At 40.1% G+C, this 19557-nt stretch overlaps 1 long non-coding RNA gene across 1 annotated transcript in view; it reads right to left on the bottom strand.

Annotated features, from left to right (window-relative positions):
- The window catches only part of LOC109552183 (uncharacterized), an 81549-nt gene that overhangs the window by 34377 nt on the left and 27615 nt on the right, over positions 1–19557 (bottom strand). The window contains exons 4-8 of the long non-coding RNA XR_004528578.2: positions 18158–18344; positions 14856–17304; positions 2641–2989; positions 2346–2546; positions 352–457 (exon numbers count right to left, since the gene is read on the bottom strand). This is a non-coding gene — a long non-coding RNA (uncharacterized lncRNA). The remainder of the gene's footprint in view (positions 1–351; positions 458–2345; positions 2547–2640; positions 2990–14855; positions 17305–18157; positions 18345–19557) is intronic.

Raw genomic sequence — 19557 nt, 5'->3', positions numbered from 1 at the left:
ATTAACCGGACTGGTGCCTGGACCAGGTGTGAGCATTCTGTCTTCTGTCCATCACTTTATTTATCATCCTTCTCTTGAGGACTTTGTGATGACCCTCTGATTCCCAGTCACACCAACAGACTCTCTGCTTGAGAAGCATGTTATGACGAAATGCCTATTAGGATTAATACTGGCCCTGAACTAAGAAATAATGGTCAAGCTTATATATTCTAATGTATTCCTCTCTAGGGCACAGATTTACCAAGTTGGAGAGAATGGTTGAGGAACTAGCCCTAGTTAGGATGGAAGCTGAGAGTCAAACACTATCAGTGGGGAAATCACAGTGAGTAGAATGAGTAAAATGTGTCTTACCTACTGGCCAAATGGCGGCCAGCTCTAGTCCCAAGTGTCAGAGGTGCGCAGAGAGAACTGCCTCCTGGGGACATGAAGAGATGGATAAGCAACGGCCCGCTCTGGACTGGTGGGGAAGAAAATAAAGAAAAGCTCTTGGTAAGGTAAGGCAACATGGGTAAAGGCCATAGCAGACTTGCGCCTAAAGTGCTAAGATGATGCAGCAGAAGAAAAGAGTAACTTTTAAGGGCAAAGGGTCACTTCCCAGATTATTGAAATACACTGTCACCCTAAACTGTAGGCGTGTCCTCTAAATATTTTATCTACTGCCCTCCCTTGACTATTTAACATCCGTCCTTTGCCTTCCCAGGTGGCCATCTCGTTCTGCATGTATTTTTCTCCTATTTTGTATGATTACATTTACAGTTTCTTTGTCTATGTCTAATGCTACCTTTGGATCAAAATCATTGCTGGTGTGTTGCTCTTGCAGAAGAGTAGCATCTGGCAAGCCATAGGCCTTCCATCACTGGTTTGCCCTTGTTTCTGGTTTTCTGGATGCCGCTATCTGGGGAAAGGCTGTCAGTGATGATAACTGCAAAGCATCATGGTGAGCTCCTGTTACTACAGAGGTGGGAAGCAAAGCCATAAACAGGCAGAGGGATAATTGGGCCCAAGGATAAAAAGTGATCAAATTGTCCAGAAACAGTACAGAAGCACAGAAGTTGGCAGCTTAAAAATATTGTTATGGTTTTTCTTTCCTTTGAGACAGGAAAGGGACTTTACCTCATGAGAAATTTCAGGTGGATCTTTTCAAAACTCTATAACCTGGCATATTGTTTGATAAATATTTGTTGATTTAATGAATGAACCTGAAGAAGCTGTTCTCATGTATGTCAACACTGGCTCGAGGGAGAGCTTGGGCTGGTTGGATTCAGTGAGCTTGGATAGTTTAGAATGAGTTGCTGCACTGGCACCAGGCTTGGGGAGAAGTGTAACCAATCTGAAGTCATTTGAAAGCACAACTAGATTCAGGATTATCAGGGTAGCTCAGACTGTGTTTGAGTGAGGTTTCATTTCATAGCTAGACATGTGAGTTACCACCAGTGGTTCTTCACTGGGGGCAATCTTCCTCCCCACGGAACACTTGGCAGTGTCTGGAGACATTTTTGGTTGTCACTGCTGGGAGGAAGAGGGTGAGGCTACTGGCATCTAGTGGGTAAAAGCCAGGGAGGCTGCCAAAGATCCTACGACGCGTGGGACAGCCCCCGTGACGAAGCATTATCTGAGAGTTTGAGAAAACCTGCTATAGACAGATTTCCTAATTTAAAGGGCAGCTCTAGAGAAGTTATTCCTAGAGGCTTTCCTTTGACAGTTATCAGCTCAAAGACCCTTTGGACTCAATTACCTATGTGGTCAGATGACCCGTGGACCTTTGAAATATATCTTGTTGCTGTACATGCAGATTTGCAGGACACAGATTATAAGCCCCTCCTCCATAAACAAAGCAGGCTCCGGCCAAGTTCTTTATGTCCCCTGCCCTAATGCTGCTAACTGCTTAGATGTTGCTGAGCCTGGGACATTCTCACAATGTAAAGCATTTGAGACTGGGCGGGTAATGAGAGCCGTGATCTGATTGGTCCCTACTCTGGAAGGTGTGGAGGTAAGGCAGACAGTGAGAGGGCAGCAGGTACATTGTATGAGAAGCCTGTCCACTTCAACAGTGCTTAGCTCCCCTCCCCGCCCACCTTGCTGCCTTTTGACAAGGGATTACTACCCAGGATTACTACCCAGAGCTGCACTGCAGCTCCAGGCCACTGAGGTTTCACTTTTGACAACTTGCAGAATTCCTGACCTGGCAGATCAGCAGGACAAGGGCCCTGGGAGCTAGAAGGTGATTTTCATAAGGAGATCTGGTGCTTTCCACAACCATCTCTGGGATGTGTGCTTCAGTTCTGCCCTGACCGAACCAATTCACAACACAGCAAGCAAAAGACAGCTTTTAACAACTGCTGTACCTGTTCTGAGCAATGCCAAAGATATCACCAATACGTATTTCAACCAGTGTGCTTGTGTCAGTTGCATAGACTTGGGTGATGTGAACTCATCCCCAGGAAGTATATACTCTTCAGTTTACACCCTGGATCTGTGAGAGGTGCAGAACCTTTTAGCAGTCCAGCTCAGCAGACACTGATGGGGCTTCTGCCACGCGATCCAGCCTAGTGGGCAGAACAAAGCATGGCAGAATGCACAATGCACAGGAAGGGCACTCTGCTCAGCTGGGGCAGGCAGAGGAGGTGGCAGAAGAGGTACCTGCAAAGAGCCCGAGTGTAGACTGAAGGGGTGAGAGAAGGGAAGTTCTCCAATGGAGTGAAGCGTGGGAGCCATTCAGATGAGAAGGCATTTTGCCATTGTCGGTGAAGAGTGGAAAGCCCTCGTTGGCTCTGCTCTTCCCTTTAGCTTCTTGTATATCTGTACCTTTCCTCTTTCCCTTCCTCCCTTCTTTTTTGCTTCACCTTCTCATCTCCTTTCTTCTTGGTGGCTACCACTGCTTGGAATTATGAGATGTCTGCACCAGCAAGCCCCATGCTGCCTCCGTTCTACTTCTCGGTAATGGAAGGGCCATGGACTTAAATCCTAGATCATCAAATGTATACAGTACCTGCAAAGTAACAGACACAATCCAGTGAAATAACTTTCAATGAAACAGGACAGCTTCTCCAAGTAAAGGAAAGACACGTGCATTAATATTATTATCAACATTGTAACACAAAGTGCCTATCATGGATCAGGCCCTAAAGGAGACATTTTATAGACATTATCTTTCATTGTCATGCCACTCTTTAAGACAGGCCTGATTATTTCCATTTAACAATGAGTTACTGAAGCTAAGAGATTAGGCACAAGAAAGAAAGAAAGAGATATTGGCCCTGAAATATCTGGAATGGAATATTTGATTTGTAATAGAATTAAGATAAAAAACTTTAATATATTTATTTGCAGCTTTGAGGGTGATTGTCATAAAGAAAGAGAAATTTTTGATAATAATTAAAATATAATTACAACCCCATAAATCACATATTTTGCATATAAAAGCTTGGTATATCTCATCCATCTCATTGCTTAAGAAACTATATTATAGTCCATGAGGGGAAAGGAGACAAGAGATAAGAAAGAGTCATAAAACAGAAGATCCAAAGATTGCAGTAGCTGTGGCAGATGGATGAATTTCTTCCTGTGGAATTTTCCAGTATAACCAAGTGATCTTGGGTCCCATAGTCAGTGTTTGCTTTTGAAATTGGACTTGGATGAGTTGGAAACTCCTTACATGGTCTCCATCAGCTACTCCTATTGTTATTAATTACCCCTATTATTAATTATTATTAACTGTGCGATTTGAGGGATGTTACTGAAGTTTCTGAGCCTTGTTTCCTTATTATGAAGAAATATAGATAAAAACAATGACAACTTTATAGATTTGAGGTAAAGACTAGATATGAATGGACATAAAAATGCTTAGCATAGTGGCTGGCATTGAGTAAGCTCTCAATATATATAGATATTATTACTGAAGTTTGCCTATAATGGCTTGCCCATGCCAAGAGAAATATATCTTCTCTCTCCATGCAGTGGGTTCTTTCATTTCTTTCAGAAAGGTAAAATCATACAATTCCAAGTTATACTTAGCTATAGATTTAAAATTTCTCCCCTCCAAGCAAATTCAAATCAATGCCTGATATTTTAAAAAAGCAATTATTCTGATAATTAATATCACTGCCTGCCTTTTTATGTCCGTCGCCCTTGACACCTACCATGCCTCCTCCCATTTCCACAGGTTTGCTGTGGTTTTCTGATTATTCAGATATAAAAGTATTTTATTGTTGTTGTTTGTTTTGTTGGCATGGAATTCTTTTTTTTCCAAATAAAGTCTTATGCAGCGGCCTAATATATAAAATAGACCAATGTAGATCTGCTCTCTTTGAAATAGGATAAGTGCCTGCTCGTACTTCACCCCCATTTTGCTTATTTATGTCTCTGCATTCCAGGGGAACCCTGAGATGTTTCCAAAGGAACCTTAGGATTTCACTGAATGTATCTTGAGAACCACTCATCCATATGGATGACATCACAGTTTTAGTTCTCTCCTTCCCAGGAGGTTTGTAGAAACAGTCCTGGCTTAGCTGAGGGTAGAGGGAGGAAGTGGAGACGGATGAACTTCCATGTGGTCCCCTAGTACCCACATGTAATGCATGAGAGAAGGTTCCCTGGTCTGGATCACACTGTATCAGAACTCCAAACATCTCTGTGGAACCAGAGCATGTAATTCAGTCACCCACATGCCTCCAAATATTTTAATACTTTGGTAATTTGACATCACCCCAATGGTCCAGCCATACAACCCCCCTTACCAAACACAGAACACATTTTCCATCACCATGCCTTTGTACTCAACGTTTCCTCCTCCTGGAATAATACCCATCCTTCCATTTCTGCCTGGCTCTCTGACACCCCTCCTCCAAAGCCTTCTCCACGAGCTCCTCCCCAATTCCTAGGGCCAGAATACATCTCTTTTGTGCATTTGTTCATTTTTGCCTCCCCCACATTCTTCTATCTCCCTCACATTCTCATCTTGCCTGGGGCACTGTCTTATACAGAACACACGGGGGAAATGCTCACTGCATCAAACTGAATGCATACTGTGTTGATCAGGTCTTGGGTCAGCCGCCTGTGTTTTCCACTTGGAATCACTTCATTAACACTCCCTGCAAAGTCCAACCAGGGAAGGATCATTTCCAAAGAAAAGCCAAACCTTTTCATTTCTAATTTCCTTCCCTTTGGGTGTCAAATGGAAACTGGGCAAGATATATCATCCAGTTCACTCCTTCAACAGCCTTACTTTTCCTCTTGATCCCGAACTTCAGCTGGAGTCTGTAAAACTTCTTCTTTGAGTGAGACCATTTTCTTCTTGGTTCTCAGTAATTGTAATAAACTATTAACCACCTGTTTGTTCCCTGAAAATCAAGCTAGCTGGTTTGGGTGACTCTTATCTATTCACAATCCAGCAGAGTTTTTAAACCCAAGATTTCCTGTGCAAATACATTGTTTTGGATATTTCAAAGCCTCTTGCCTGAGTGATTGCAGAACTGCTGTTTTAATCAGGGGCAGTGCTTATAGAAACTATTTTAGAGGGACAAATTATATCTACAAACATTTATTGGGAAGTATACTGTATACAATGCTGAGTATTAAGACAAATACAAAAAGAAATACCATGTTCTAATTAGGGAGACAGAAACCCTGTCCTCAAGTAGCTAATCAAGTACAAGGCAAAAAATGCTGGCACATGACTAACTAGAAACATTCTTCTGTTGTTTATAACCAGCTTGTGTTAGGAATTTATGGCATCTTACAAAGAAACATATAATATGGGAAAAAAATGAAACAAAGAAAACACGAGTATGAAAGATCAGGGAAATGGAAAACAAGGTTAACTAGTGCCAAAATGGAGGCCAATTTACAGAATATACCCCCTGGAAACTGCAGAAAAGCAACAGCCATCTCTGTTGTGTGCACAAAGATATTCCCAGCGAATTGCACAGTACATGGCACATAGTAGATAGTCAATAAACAAAGGATACAATGGGCACGTCTTCCGTTTTAGGTTTTTTGGTAGCATCTCTATTAACTATACCAAAACCACTTTTGGAGAATCCAAAATTTGAGACCACCTTCTCTGGACCAGACTACATTGAAAAGTTTCAAGCTGGAGACCCTGCTGCCATATCTTTCAATCTGGGATGAATGTGTCTTGTTTGAAGAAAGAGGCTGGAGGAATATGTTTTATAGTCTTATTGCACTGGTCTAGTGGCTATGACCTTTCTAAAGCATTTCTCTTGGAATGCATAATTAATACATTTTACTTTGATAGATAGGGTTTTCTCTCCATGTTTATGGCTTTCTTCTTCCCAACTGAAGACACCTAGAGAACAGGAAACAGATAGTCTCCATCTTTGCAAATGTCCCTTGTCCTTGAGCATATAGTGCAATACCTTGAATGTAGTAGCCATCTAATCATGACTTAAAATTTTTTTTATTTTGAAAGAGGATTGGTTCAAGATGGCGGAGTAGAAGGACATGCGCTCACTCCCTCTTGCGAGAGCACCGGAATCACAATTAACTGCTGAGCAATCGACAGGAAGACACTGGAACTCACCAAAAAAGATACCGCACATCCAAAGACAAAGGAGAAGCCACAATGAAACGGTAGGGGCGGCACAATCACAATAAAATCAAATCCCATAACTGCTGGGTGGGTGACACGCAAACTGGAGAACACTTATACCACAGAAGTCCATCCATCAGAGTGAAGGTTCTGAGCCCTACATCAGGCTTCCGAACCTGGGGGTCCGGCAATGGGAGGAGGAATTCCTAGAGAATCAGACTTTGAAGGCTAGCGGGATTTGATTGCAGGACTTCGACAGGATTGGGGGAAACAGAGACTCCACTCTTGGAGGGCACACACAAAGCAGTGTGCGCACCGGGCCCCAGGGAAAGGCGCACTGACTCCATAGGAGACTGAACCAGACCTACCTGCTAGTGTTGGAGGTTCTGCAGAGGTGGGGGGTGGCTGTGGCTCATCGTGGGGACAAGGACACTGGCAGCAGAAGTTCTGGGAAGTAGTCCTAGGCATAAGACCCCCCCAGAGTCCACCATTAGCCCTACCAAAGAGCCCAGGTAGGCTCCAGTGTTGGGTCGCCTCAGGCCAAACACAACCAACAGGGAGGGAACCCAGCCCCACCCATCAGCAAACAAGCTGATTAAAGTTTTACTGAGCTCTGCCCACCAGACCAACACCCAGCTCTACCCACCACCAGTCCCTCCCATCAGGAAACTTGCACAAGCCTCTTAGATAGCCTCATCCACCAGAGGGCAGACAGCAGAAGCAAGAAGAACTACAATCCTGCAGCTTGTGGAACAAAAATCACATTCACAGAAAGATAGGCAATGTGAAAAGGCAGAGGGCTATGTACCAGATGAAGGAACAAGATAAAACTCCAGAAAAACAACTAAATGAAATGGAGATAGGCAACCTTCCAGAATAAGAATTGAGAATAACGAGAGTGAACGTGATCCAGGACCTCAGAAAAAGAATAAGGCAAAGATCGAGAAGATGCAAGAAATGTTTAACAAAGACCTAGAAGAATTAAAGAACAAACAAACAGAGATGAACAATACAGTAACTGGAATGAAAAATACACTAGAAGGAATCAATAGCAGAATAACTGAGGCAGAACAACAGATTACTGACCTGTAAGACAGAATGGTGGAATTCACTGCCACAGAACAGAATAGAGAAAAAAGAACGAAAAGAAATGAAGACAGCCTAAGAGATCTATGGGACAACGTTAAACGTGACAACATTTGCATTATAGGGGTCCCAGAAGGAGAAGAGAGAGAGAAAGGACCCGAGAAAATATTTGAAGAGATTATAGTCGAAAACTTCCCTAACATGGGAAAGGAAATAGCCACCCAAGCTCAGGAAGCACAGAGAGACCCAGACAGGATAAACCCAAGGAGAAACATGCTGAGACACATAGTAATCAAATTGACAAAAATTAAACACAAAGAAAAATTATTGAAAGCAACAAGGGCAAAATGACAAATAACATACAAGGGAACTCCCATAAGGTTAACAGCTGATTTCTCAGCAGAAACTCTACAAGCCAGAAGGGAGTGGCAATGATATATTTAAAGTGATGAAAGGGAAGAACCTACAACCCAGCTTAGTCTACCAGGCAAGGATCTCATTCAGATTCGACAGAGAAATCAAAAGCTTTACAGATAAGCAAAAGCTAAGAGAATTCAGCACCACCAAACCAGCTCTACAACAAATGCTAAAGGAACTTCTCTAAGTGGGAAACACAGAGAAGAAAAGAACCTACAAAAACAAACCCAAAACAATTAAGAAAATGGTAATAGGAACATACATATTGATAATTACCTTAAATGTGAATGGATTAAATGCTCCAACCAAAAGACACAGGTTTGCTGAATGGAGACAAAAACAAGACCCATATATATGCTGTCTACAAGAGACCCACTTCAGACCTAGGGATACATACAGACTGAAAGTGAGGGGATGGAAAAAGATATTCCATGCAAATGGAATTCAAAAGAAAGCTGGCGTAGCAATAATCATACCAGATAAAATAGACTTTAAAATAAAGAATGTTACAAGAGACAAGGAAGGATACTACATACTGATTGGGGATCAATCCAAGAAGAAGATATAACAATTACAAATATATATGCACCCAACATAGGAGCACCTCAATACATAAGGCAACTGCTAACAGCTAAAAAAGAGGAAATTGACAGTAACACAATAATAGTGGGGGACTTTAACACCTCACTTACACCAATGGACAGATCATCCAAACAGAAAATTAATAAGGACACACAAGCTTTAAATGACATAATAGACCAGATAGATTTAATTGATATTTATAGGACATTCCATCCAAAAACAGCAGATTACACTTTCTTCTCAAGTGTGCATGGAACATTCTCCAGGATAGATCACATCTTGGGTCACAAATCAAGCCTCAGTAAATTTAAGAAAATTGAAATCATATCAAGTATCTTTTCCGACCACAACACTATGAATTAGAAATGAATTACAGGGAAAAAAATGTAAAAAACACAAACACATGGAGGCTAAACAATACATTAATAAATAACAAAGAGATCACTGAAGAAATCAAAGAGGAAACCAAAAATACCTAGACACAAATGACAACGAAAACACAATGATCCAAAACCTATGGGATGCAACAAAAGCAGTTCTAAGAGGGAAGTTTATAGCAATACAAGCCTACCTCAAGAAACAAGAAAAATCTCAAATAAACAATCTAACCTTACACCTAAAGGAACTGGAGACAGAAGAACAATCAAAACCCAAAGTTAGGGCTTCCCTGGTGGCACAGTGGTTGAGAATCTGCCTGCTAATGCAGGGGACACGGGTTCGAGCCCTGGTCTGGGAGGATCCCACATGCCGCGGAGCAACTAGGCCCGTGAGCCGCAACTACTGAGCCTGCGTGTCTGGAGCCCGTGCTACACAACAAGAGAGGCCGCGATAGTGAGAGGCCCACGCACCGCGATGAAGAGCAGCCCCCACTTGCCACAACTAGAGAAAACCCTCGCATAGAAACGAAGACCCAACACAGCAAAAAAAAAACCCAAAAAAACCACAACAAAAAAAAAACCCAAAGTTAGTAGAAGAAATCATAAAGATGAGAGCAGAAATAAATGAAATAGAAACAAAGAAAACAGTAGGACAGATCAATAAAACTAAAAGCTGGTTCTTTGAGAAGATAAACAAAATTAATAAACCATTAGCCAGACTCATGAAGAAAAAGAGGGAGAGGACTCAAATCAATAAGATTAAAAATGAAAAAGGAGAAGTTACAACAGACACCACAGAAATACAAAGCATCCTAAGAGACTACTACAAGCAACTCTATGCCAATAAAATGGACAACCTGGAAGAAATGGACAAATTCTTAGAAAGGTATAAACTTCCAAGACTGAACCAGGAAGAAATAGAAAATATGAACAGATCAATCACAAGTAATGAAATTGAAACTGTGATTAAAAATCTTCCAACAAACAAAAGTCCAGGACCAGTTGGCTTCACAGGTGAATTCTATCATACATTTAGAGAAGAGCTAACACCGCCCTTCTCAAACTCTTCCAAAAAATTGCAGAGGAAGGAACATTCCCAAACTCATTCTACGAGGCCACCATCACCCTGAGACCAAAACCAGACAAAGATACTACAAAAAAGGAAAATTACAGACCAATATCACTGATGAATATGGATGCAAAAATCCTCAACAAAATACTAGCAAACACAATCCAACAACACATTAAAAGGATCATACACCATGATCAAGTGGGATTTATCCCAGGGATGCAAGGATTCTTCAATATATGCAAGTCAATCAATGTGATACACCATATTAACACACTGAAGTATAAAAACCATATGGTCATCTCAATAGATGCAGAAAAAGCTTCTGACAAAATTCAACACCTATTTATGATAAAAACTCTCCAGAAAGTGGGCATAGAGGGAACCTATCTCAACATAATAAAGGCCATATACGACAAACCCACAGCAAACATCATTCTCAATGGTGAAAAACTGAAAGCATTTCCTCTAAGATCAGGAACAAGACAAGGATGTCCACTCTCACTGCTTTATTCAACATAGTTTTGGAAGTCCTAGCCACGGCAATCAGAGAAGAAAAAGAAATAAAAGGAATACAAATTGGAAAAGAAGTAAAACTGTCAGTGTTTGCAGATGACATAATACTATACACAGAGAATCTTAAAGATGCCACCAGAAAACTACTAGAGCTAATCAATGAATTTGGTAAAGTTGCAGGATACAAAATTAATGCACAGAAATCTCTTGCACTCCTATGCACTAATGATGAAAAATCTGAAAGAGAAACTAAGGAAACACTCCTATTTACCATTGCAACAAAAAGAATAAAACACCTAGAAATAAACTTACCTAGGGAGACAAAAGACCTGTATGCAGAAAACTATAAGACACTGATGAAAGAAATTAAAGATGATAAAAACGACTGAGAGATAGACCATGTTCTTGGATTGGAAGAATCAATATTGTGAAAATGACTATACTACCCAAAGCAATCTACAGATTCAATGCAATCCCTATCAAATTTCCAATGGCATTTTTTACAGAACTAGAACAAAAAAATCTTAAAATCTGTATGGAGACACAAAAGACCCCGAATAGCCAAAGCAGTCTTGAGGGAAAAAACCAGAGCTGGAGGAATTAGACTCTGTGACTTCAGACTATACTACAAAGCTACAGTAATCAAGACAATATGGTACTGGCACAAAAACAGAAATATAGATCAATGGAACAGAATAGAAAGCCCAGAGATAAACCCACACACCTATGGTCAACTAATCTATGGCAAAGGAGGCAAGGATATACAATGGAGAAAAGACAGTCTCTTCAATAAGTGGTGCTGGGAAAACTGGACAGCTACATGTAAAAGAATGAAATTAGAACACTCTCTAACACCATACACAAAAATAAACTCAAAATGGACTAAAGACCTAAATGTAAGACCGGACACTATAAAACTCTTAGAGGAAAACATAGGAAGAACTGTCTTTGACATAAGTCACAGCAAGATCCTTTTTGATCCACCTCCTAGAGTAATGGAAATAAAAACAAAAATAAACAAATGGGACCTAATGAAACTTAAAAGCTTTTGCACAGCAAAGGAAACCATAAAGAAGATGAAAAGACAACCCTCAGAATGGGAGAAAATATTTGCAAACGAAGCAATGGACAAAGGATTAATCTCCAAAATACATAAACAGCTCATGCAGCTCAATATTAAAAGAACAAACAACCCAATCCAAAAATGGGCAGAAGACCTATATAGACACTTCTCCAAAGAAGACAAACAGATGGCCAAGAAGCACATGAAAAGCTGCTCAACATCACTAATAATTAGAGAAATGCAAATCAAAACTACAGTGAGGTATCACCTCACACCAGTTAGAATGGGCATCATCAGAAAATCTACAAACAACAAATGCTGGAGAGGGTGTGGAGAAAAGGGAACCCTCTTGCACTGTTGGTGAGAATGTAAATTGCTACAGCCACTATGGAGAACAGTATGGAGGTTTCTTAAAAAACTAAAAATAGAATTACCATATGACCCAGCAATCCCACTACTGGGCATATACCCAGAGAAAACCATAATTCAAAAAGACACATGCACCCCAATGTTCATTGCAGCATTATTTACAATAGCCAGGACATGGAAGCAACTGAAATTCCCATCAACAGAGGAATGGATAAAGAAGATGTGGTACACATATACAATGGAATATTACTCAGCCATTAAAAGGAATGAAATTGGGGCATTTGTAGAGACGTGGTCAGATCTAGAGTCTGTCATACAGAGTGAAGTAAGTCAGAAAGAGGAAAACAAATATTGTATATTAACACATATATGTGGAACCTAGAAAAATGGTACAGATGAACTGGTTTGCAGGGCAGAAATAGAGACACAGATGTAGAGAACAAACGTATGGACACCAAGGGGGGAAAGTGGCGGGGAGCGGGTGGTGATGCGATGAATTGGGAGATTGGGATTGACATGTATACACTAATATGTATAAAATAGATAACTAATAACCTGCTGTATAAAAAAATAAATAAAATAAAATTCAAAAAGAAATTTATTTTTTTTATTGGCCATCAGCAAGTGCTAACTTGGTTTGAGATGGGGCTCTGCTGTGCAAACACTGATAATTTTCTGCAAAGCCATATTGACAGTTACACATTGACAGCTAGTAGCGTTCAGAAAGCCAGCATAAAGAAAACATAAGTCAATGTGCACCTGTGCATCTTATCATTCCATCAAACAGAGTTCTTTGGCAACATGATTCGAGACTTTTTGATACCAAATTTGGAGTCTGGGTAGAGGAAATTAAGATCAGCGTGTCAGGAGGAAGGGGGATGTGATATAAAAGGCAAAGACTGGGGTTCTGTGGTGGTGCAGTGGTTGAGAGTCCGCCTGCCGATGCAGGGGACACAGGTTCGTGCCCCGGTCCGGGAAGATCCCACACGCCGCGGAGCGGCTAGGCCCGTGAGCCATGGCTGCTGAGCCTGCGCGTGTGGAGCCTGTGCTCCGCAACGGGAGAGGCCACAACAGTGAGAGGCCCGCGTACCGCAAAAAAAAAAAGAAAAAGAAAAAAAAAAGGCAAAGACTAAGAGGTATGGGTTGCTGGACACAGTTTTTGATGGAGAGTATGCACTGGGGTGCGGCGGGGGTGGGGTGGGGGAGCTTTCAAGCAGCCATGGGGTAAAAAAGAAAGGAATAAGCAGGATAATTTAAAAAGTATTAGCATGGATTATAAATTAGATCTTAAAAATGTTCTTTAAGAGAGACAAAGTTATATATTTTTTAAATTGTTGTTAATTTTGGTTCCCGTATCATGTTTGTTCAAACACGAAATCACACTAGGACTAGATCACATGTGACCAAGGAACTACTCAGGTTACAAAAGTGATGCATTTTTACTTCAAAACACACACTCTTGGTTACACCAGTCATAATTACACAGGTAGTGATTTAGGGAATCATGTAGCCAGGAAGGAGTAGAACAAAGCAAAACTCTTCACACATTAATTTTTTTAAAAAAGTAACTTAAAAGCCTAAAAAGTAATACATTTTATTAGTCAATTCAAAAAGCAATGAGATAGTATTTTCACCTAGCAAATATTTTGGAAAGTATCTACACATAGGAAGTGAATTCTACGTTTTTAATACCCAACCCTCCCAAAACTTAAAAACCCGTATATTACTTGTTGGGATTACAAGTTGAGTCAGAGTTTTTGGAAAATAATATGGCAACATATATTAAGAGACTTAAAACTATTTGTAACCTTTAGTGGAATAATTACCCTGAAACAATAATCAAAAATGGAGTCAGAATATGGCCTATTATATACTAGTTGAAATCAGGTTTTAATAAATATGTAAAAAAGTAAATATCCATATATATAAAATGACTTCTATTTTGTAAAGATATCTATATTATACACCCATGTAGACAAAAGGCTAGAAGGAAATACTCCAAATGTCAAGTTTTACTGTATTGTTAGAATTAGGAATGAGGGTTTTTTTTTTTTCTGCTTTTTAAAATAAAATGTGTATGGGTGGGTATGGGTTTAATAATGTGACAAAAATAAACATTTTAGGAAAAAAAAAAAAACTAGTCCATAACCTAAGTCAATCTCATTCACTTTGCCTAGCAAAGGATTCTGCTAAATTATCTACCAAAGAAACTTGACATGCAGACCTATCAAATAGATTTGTCACTGTCTCTTCAAAGGAGGGAATTCTGTTTCAAATTCATCCTTAGCCCAAAGCAGCTAATTTGATTTTATCAGTCATCAGCAAAGTCCTTACATTAAATAATTTATGCATTTCTTAGCTCCATCCCTACAGGGCAAGATTCAGTACTTAATGGAAACCATCACACCATTAGACTGTTAGAGCTCATCTAACATGTTGGCTTTGAGAAGCCTCAAGCCTGAAGTATTGAGTGGTCACTTAGAGCATGTCTATTTGATCTGACAGCACTAGAGAGGAATGCGGAGGTGGAAACAAGACAAAGAAATCACGATGTGTACATATCAGCCTTGGGATAGAAGGTCTGGGAAAAAAAAAGCAAGGACATGAGTGGCAAAAGCAGGGGCAAACATGATTGTCTGGTGGATGTCCATGGATGGGATATTTTCATAAAAAGTTAGCTAATGCCAGCACCAAAGTACCTCTCCTGGCTGCAAGACCTTCCCAGATCAGCCTCCTTCTCCTGGGCATCTGCTGTCTTGAAAGCTCTTCAAGTATCTGTTTCTCGTTAACGGTCTAACTCATCTCCAGCCTTATCTAAAATCATACCTGGTCTTGCTCTTCTGTGCCTCTTCATTTCGCTTTCTTTCTGTTCCTGGCGTTAGAACTGAATTTAATTTGTTCATTGTTAAAGGGCTTTTCATCACTAGATTTCTTGGGAAGTTCTGACACTTGGTGTTTATTCCCCTGACAAGTCGGTTTCGAGGATGAATCAGATGTAGCTTGTCAGGTGCTTTGAAAACACTTCTCCTTGCAGCTAGAGAGTTGCTATGAGTGGTGTTCCTGGCTTTGTTTCAGGATCCAGTGTGATTCTGAGACAGGTAGGGAAATGAGGAGCCATTTTATTTCTAGAAATATCATCTCAGTTTCACGTCTGTTGGCTAGAGTAATAACAGTAAACACACCGCAGGGATGCCTTAGAAGTACATGGGCTCCAGGGATTCAGGCAATGGTCTGTATTAAGAGAGACTTGTAAGAAGCTGGGATAAAATACAGATGCTGGAATAAAACCTTTCTACAGAAATGGCAGAGAGGAAAGGGTCCATTAGATTCCTTAACAAGTCATCTCTCTGTTTCATCTACAGTCTGCATTTCACCCTTTTACCAGGAAGTATAAAATCAAAGAAGGTGAGGATACAAGCTTCTAGTTAGAAGACGAAGTTCTGGAAATCTGACATTCAGCATGGTGATTATAGTTAACAATAATGTATTATATACCTGAAAGTTGTTAACTGAGTAGACCCGAAATGTCTTTACCACAGAAGAGAAATGGCAAATATGTGACATGATGGAAGTGTCAGCTAACACTACAGTGGTTATAATTTTGCAACATATTAATTATATCATATCAACACATTGTATTCTTAAACATTGTATACAATGTTGTATGTCAATTACATCTCAATAAAGCTGGAAAAAAATTTTAAGTGAAGAAGGTGAAATCCAGTGTTCCACAGCCTTTATCTAGCTAGAAGAGGCAAGACTGGCCACAATCTCATGAGCAGCTTGACCACTTCTTTGATACCCTGTACCAAAAGTCATGCTGTATGTAGAATAACATGAATGAAAAACACATCCAACATGTAGAGATATAAAAAGCATAGAATCTTTTTTGTTCTAGAAATTCTCAAATTTCAGGCACCTTTCTGGCGTTTCTGAAATTGACAGTCCACCCAGCCTTCCCTCTGGCTTGGCTACTGCTGACGGGACATGCACCAGCCTCTATTTTTGTGATCCAGCTGTGGATGCCCAGCAGAGTCAGTGCTGTGTTCACCTCCATTCACTGCAGCCTCATCCAGGGGGACCAGCCCAGGGGCACATGTTTCAGCTTATATCATGTCTTATTCATTCATTCATTCGCTTGGGTTGTTTAGGGTGGAGTGGGGGGATCACCTTATTCATGGTCTTTAAAAAATTTTTTACCCATGCCGTGGATTTGGGCTGGATAAATATGTGATTTGGGCTCCCCAGTGAGCTAACCTTCTTGTCAGTGTTACTCAAACACATTCTGTCGCTATGGTTGTTACTATAAGTGAGGAGCATCCTCTACTCACATCTTAGTGCAGAATCTTTCTCTAGCTTTGGTATGCATCCCAGTCAATGGTGGCTTGTTAAAAATGGTCTGAAGTCTGGTGCAGGGATCTGGACTTTAACAGGATTCCCAAGTGATTCTGATGCAGGTAATCTCTTTAATTTGCTCCAATATTGGCATAGTGGTTTTAAAAATCAAAGAACAGGGGATCCACAATTCTTACTGTTTTATCCTGAGAGCAGTTCTCACACTCTATCTTGGTGCCTCATCCCTCTGGGGCATTTTCTGCAACTGCTGTGCTCCTCAGCCCCTAAGAATAGCTCATTGTCTTTCCTTCCATCTGCACGTGGGCATTTCTTAACATAGGCTGTGCCCTGCATTTCCTTTCTATTACCACCATAGCCCTTGAGATTTCTTATATTAAATGCGAGAAAATTAGGATCAGAGAGTCCTGAATTCAAAACCCAGCTCTTTTACTTTCTAGCCATGCGATTTGGGCAAGTTCCATAAGCTTTTCCAGCCTCCTTGTCTGTAAAATGGAGAATGACAACATTATTTACCTCATGGAGTTGCCGTGAACTATAAAAGAGTTACTGCATGCTAATATTTGCTGAATGAATAAAAGTTTGGTACAATGAAGATCCTATATGCTAACTAATCATTTTCAATATTCTTGTGGTTTAATTCAGTCAATATTCTTGTTGTTTAATTCAGTAGGTGTGCATTCAACTCTTACTATGCTTATTATTGCGTGTGAATCGCCCTTTAGGGGAATTTGTCATTTTCTTCCCAGGCAGAAGTGTTTTTAGCCTACATTAACATTTCCTCTTGCCTTAATGTTTCCCTTTTGGATCACTGTCAGTTGTTTCCATCTTCTCTTATAGCTTATCCTTTAAACTATTTTGCTAATAATTTTACTTTTTTTCCTTCTTCCAATTCAGCATATCCCAATTCTTGCCACACGTGCTGGAAAGAGAACAGGACCCTTTAGTAAGCAAGTGACGATGACATATACAAGGTACATTCTTTCCTTTCAATTAAAAGGCACTCAGCTAGGGCCTCCTGCTAATAGGGAGGTAAATCAGTCACATTTCTGAGAAACAATTAGTTACACTTATATTTTCATTGAATTTTCACTCCTCCAGTTTCACATATGTTGCCTGCCACTTTCCTTTTTGCTATCTCGTGCTTATGTAATTTTTTCCCCTTTTTTTCACCGTTACCTTCTGTTTTGATTTAAATTAAGCTTGGTTGGTCTTTCTTTGAAAAGAAAACACAAGCTTGTTGGCTTGGGAGGTTTTTTCAAGGCCTCTCTGCTCCAGTAAAATCCTACATACGTAGGTCCTGCAAACCAACATTATTTTTGCTGTACAAACACCACGTGCATGTTCTAAGACATGAGCCCTCTGTGTAAGATCCTTTCACACATGCAAAAACAGCTGACATGTCAGCACTTCCATAGAGTGAAAACAAAAGGATACTGGTTCAGAAAGGTCAGGGCTATTCTCCTGGGGTGGTGCATGGCATACCTTGACTTTCATCCCCAGCATGAGCAATATGATGCTGGATACTCCAATTTTATACACTCTTATACATAGTCTGCTCCCAAAGATGTGCCTCAAATTGTGAATTCCTCCAATAGAACAAGTGTTAGTTTTCTATTGTCATGTAATTATACTACCACAGACTTAATGGCTCAAAGCAACCAACATTTATCATCTCACAGTTTCTGTATGCCAGGACTTTGGGCATGACTTTAGCTGGATCTTCTGATTAGTCTCAAAAGACTTCAGAGTTTTGGCAGGGGCTGTGGTCTCACCTGGGACTTGTGTGGGTAAGGACTCACTTCTAAGCTCACTTAAGTTGTTGGCAGAATTCAATTCCTTCCTCTGGTAGGACCGAGAGCTTCTTGCTGGCTGTCAGTCAAGGATGTCATCAGCTCCAAGAGGCTGCTCACAGTTCCCTGCCACATGGGGTTCCCCACATGGCCTCTTAACACCTCAAAGCTAGTGAGGCAGAGAGAGAGAGAGTGAGAGAGAGGGAGGGGGGGAGGGAGGGGGGAGGGAAGGGGAGGGGGAGGAGAAACGAGCTGTATAGTAACAGAAGCCTATAAAACTCAAATGCTTTATGATCCTATAAAGTGTGTTTCAGCAGAAAGAAAATAAGACTAGAAGATCATACTTTTGAGCGCTAACGGTGGGTATATCTGGGTGATAAGTTATGAGTAATCCTGTTTACATTTTTACACATTTTTACATTCCAAATGTTTCCAATAAGCATGCAAGAGCTTTGATTTTAGTTTAACATTCAAACTAATAGAAGCATGTATTTTAAAAAGGAAAATATCACCCCAAGGCTTTAAGATAAAAGCAGCAGTCTTCTGCAGCTCCCCATCTCATCTCCGAATCCCACTTCCCAGAAAAGGAATTTCTTCTGGTGCACTAAATAAGATAAATATAATGCTATTTCTTTTCTTTTTTTTTTTTTCAGTTTTAGATATTATCCATTGACTTGTTAGAAAGATGAAAGATGAAGATTTAGTTCTCCTTCCCCATTCACCCCTTATATGCATATATTTCTCTTCTCTCCAAATCCCCAATAAGTAATATATTTATGCTTGATTAAATATAATAATAATTATTATCATTATTGTAAGTGCTGTTCATTGATAGCATGTATAGTACTATGATTATGTGATTTTTTTTCTATAGAACTCTCTGTTTTTCTTGGAATTGATAATTGCCTCACTTTTACCTATCTTTTGTTTTCTATCTACCTAGCAATAATTCATCCTCACACTCACTAAAAGAACTCTTTACCTCCTCTCAGCATGGCCATGCACATCAGCTAAATTGACACCTAATCCTCCAGTGCTGCTTTTAGAAGACTAATGCCATTCTGACCGCTGATTCTTTATACGAGACTCATTATTCTGTCCAGAGGCTTTTAGGATGTTTTCTTTATTGTGATGCTTCAAACTTCATGATAATCTACCTTGTTGTGAGTCATTTTGTATTCATTTTGTTGAACACTAGATGTCCCTTTCAATCTGAAAACTTATACAGATCTAAGAAATTTTTCACATTGTTTTGAAAAATTTCTCCTCTTACTTCTTTCATCAACAGGGCTTCAGGGTTTTTGTTTGCTGGTTTGGTTTGATTTCGCTTTGTTTTTACTCTTATAGAAATTCTGCAATGAACAACCTCGGGCATACTTCCT

The sequence above is a fragment of the Tursiops truncatus genome, chromosome 10 (assembly GCF_011762595.2).
Source record: "Tursiops truncatus isolate mTurTru1 chromosome 10, mTurTru1.mat.Y, whole genome shotgun sequence".
Taxonomy (NCBI): Eukaryota; Metazoa; Chordata; class Mammalia; order Artiodactyla; family Delphinidae; genus Tursiops; species Tursiops truncatus.
This window is presented reverse-complemented; position numbering and strand designations above follow the sequence as displayed.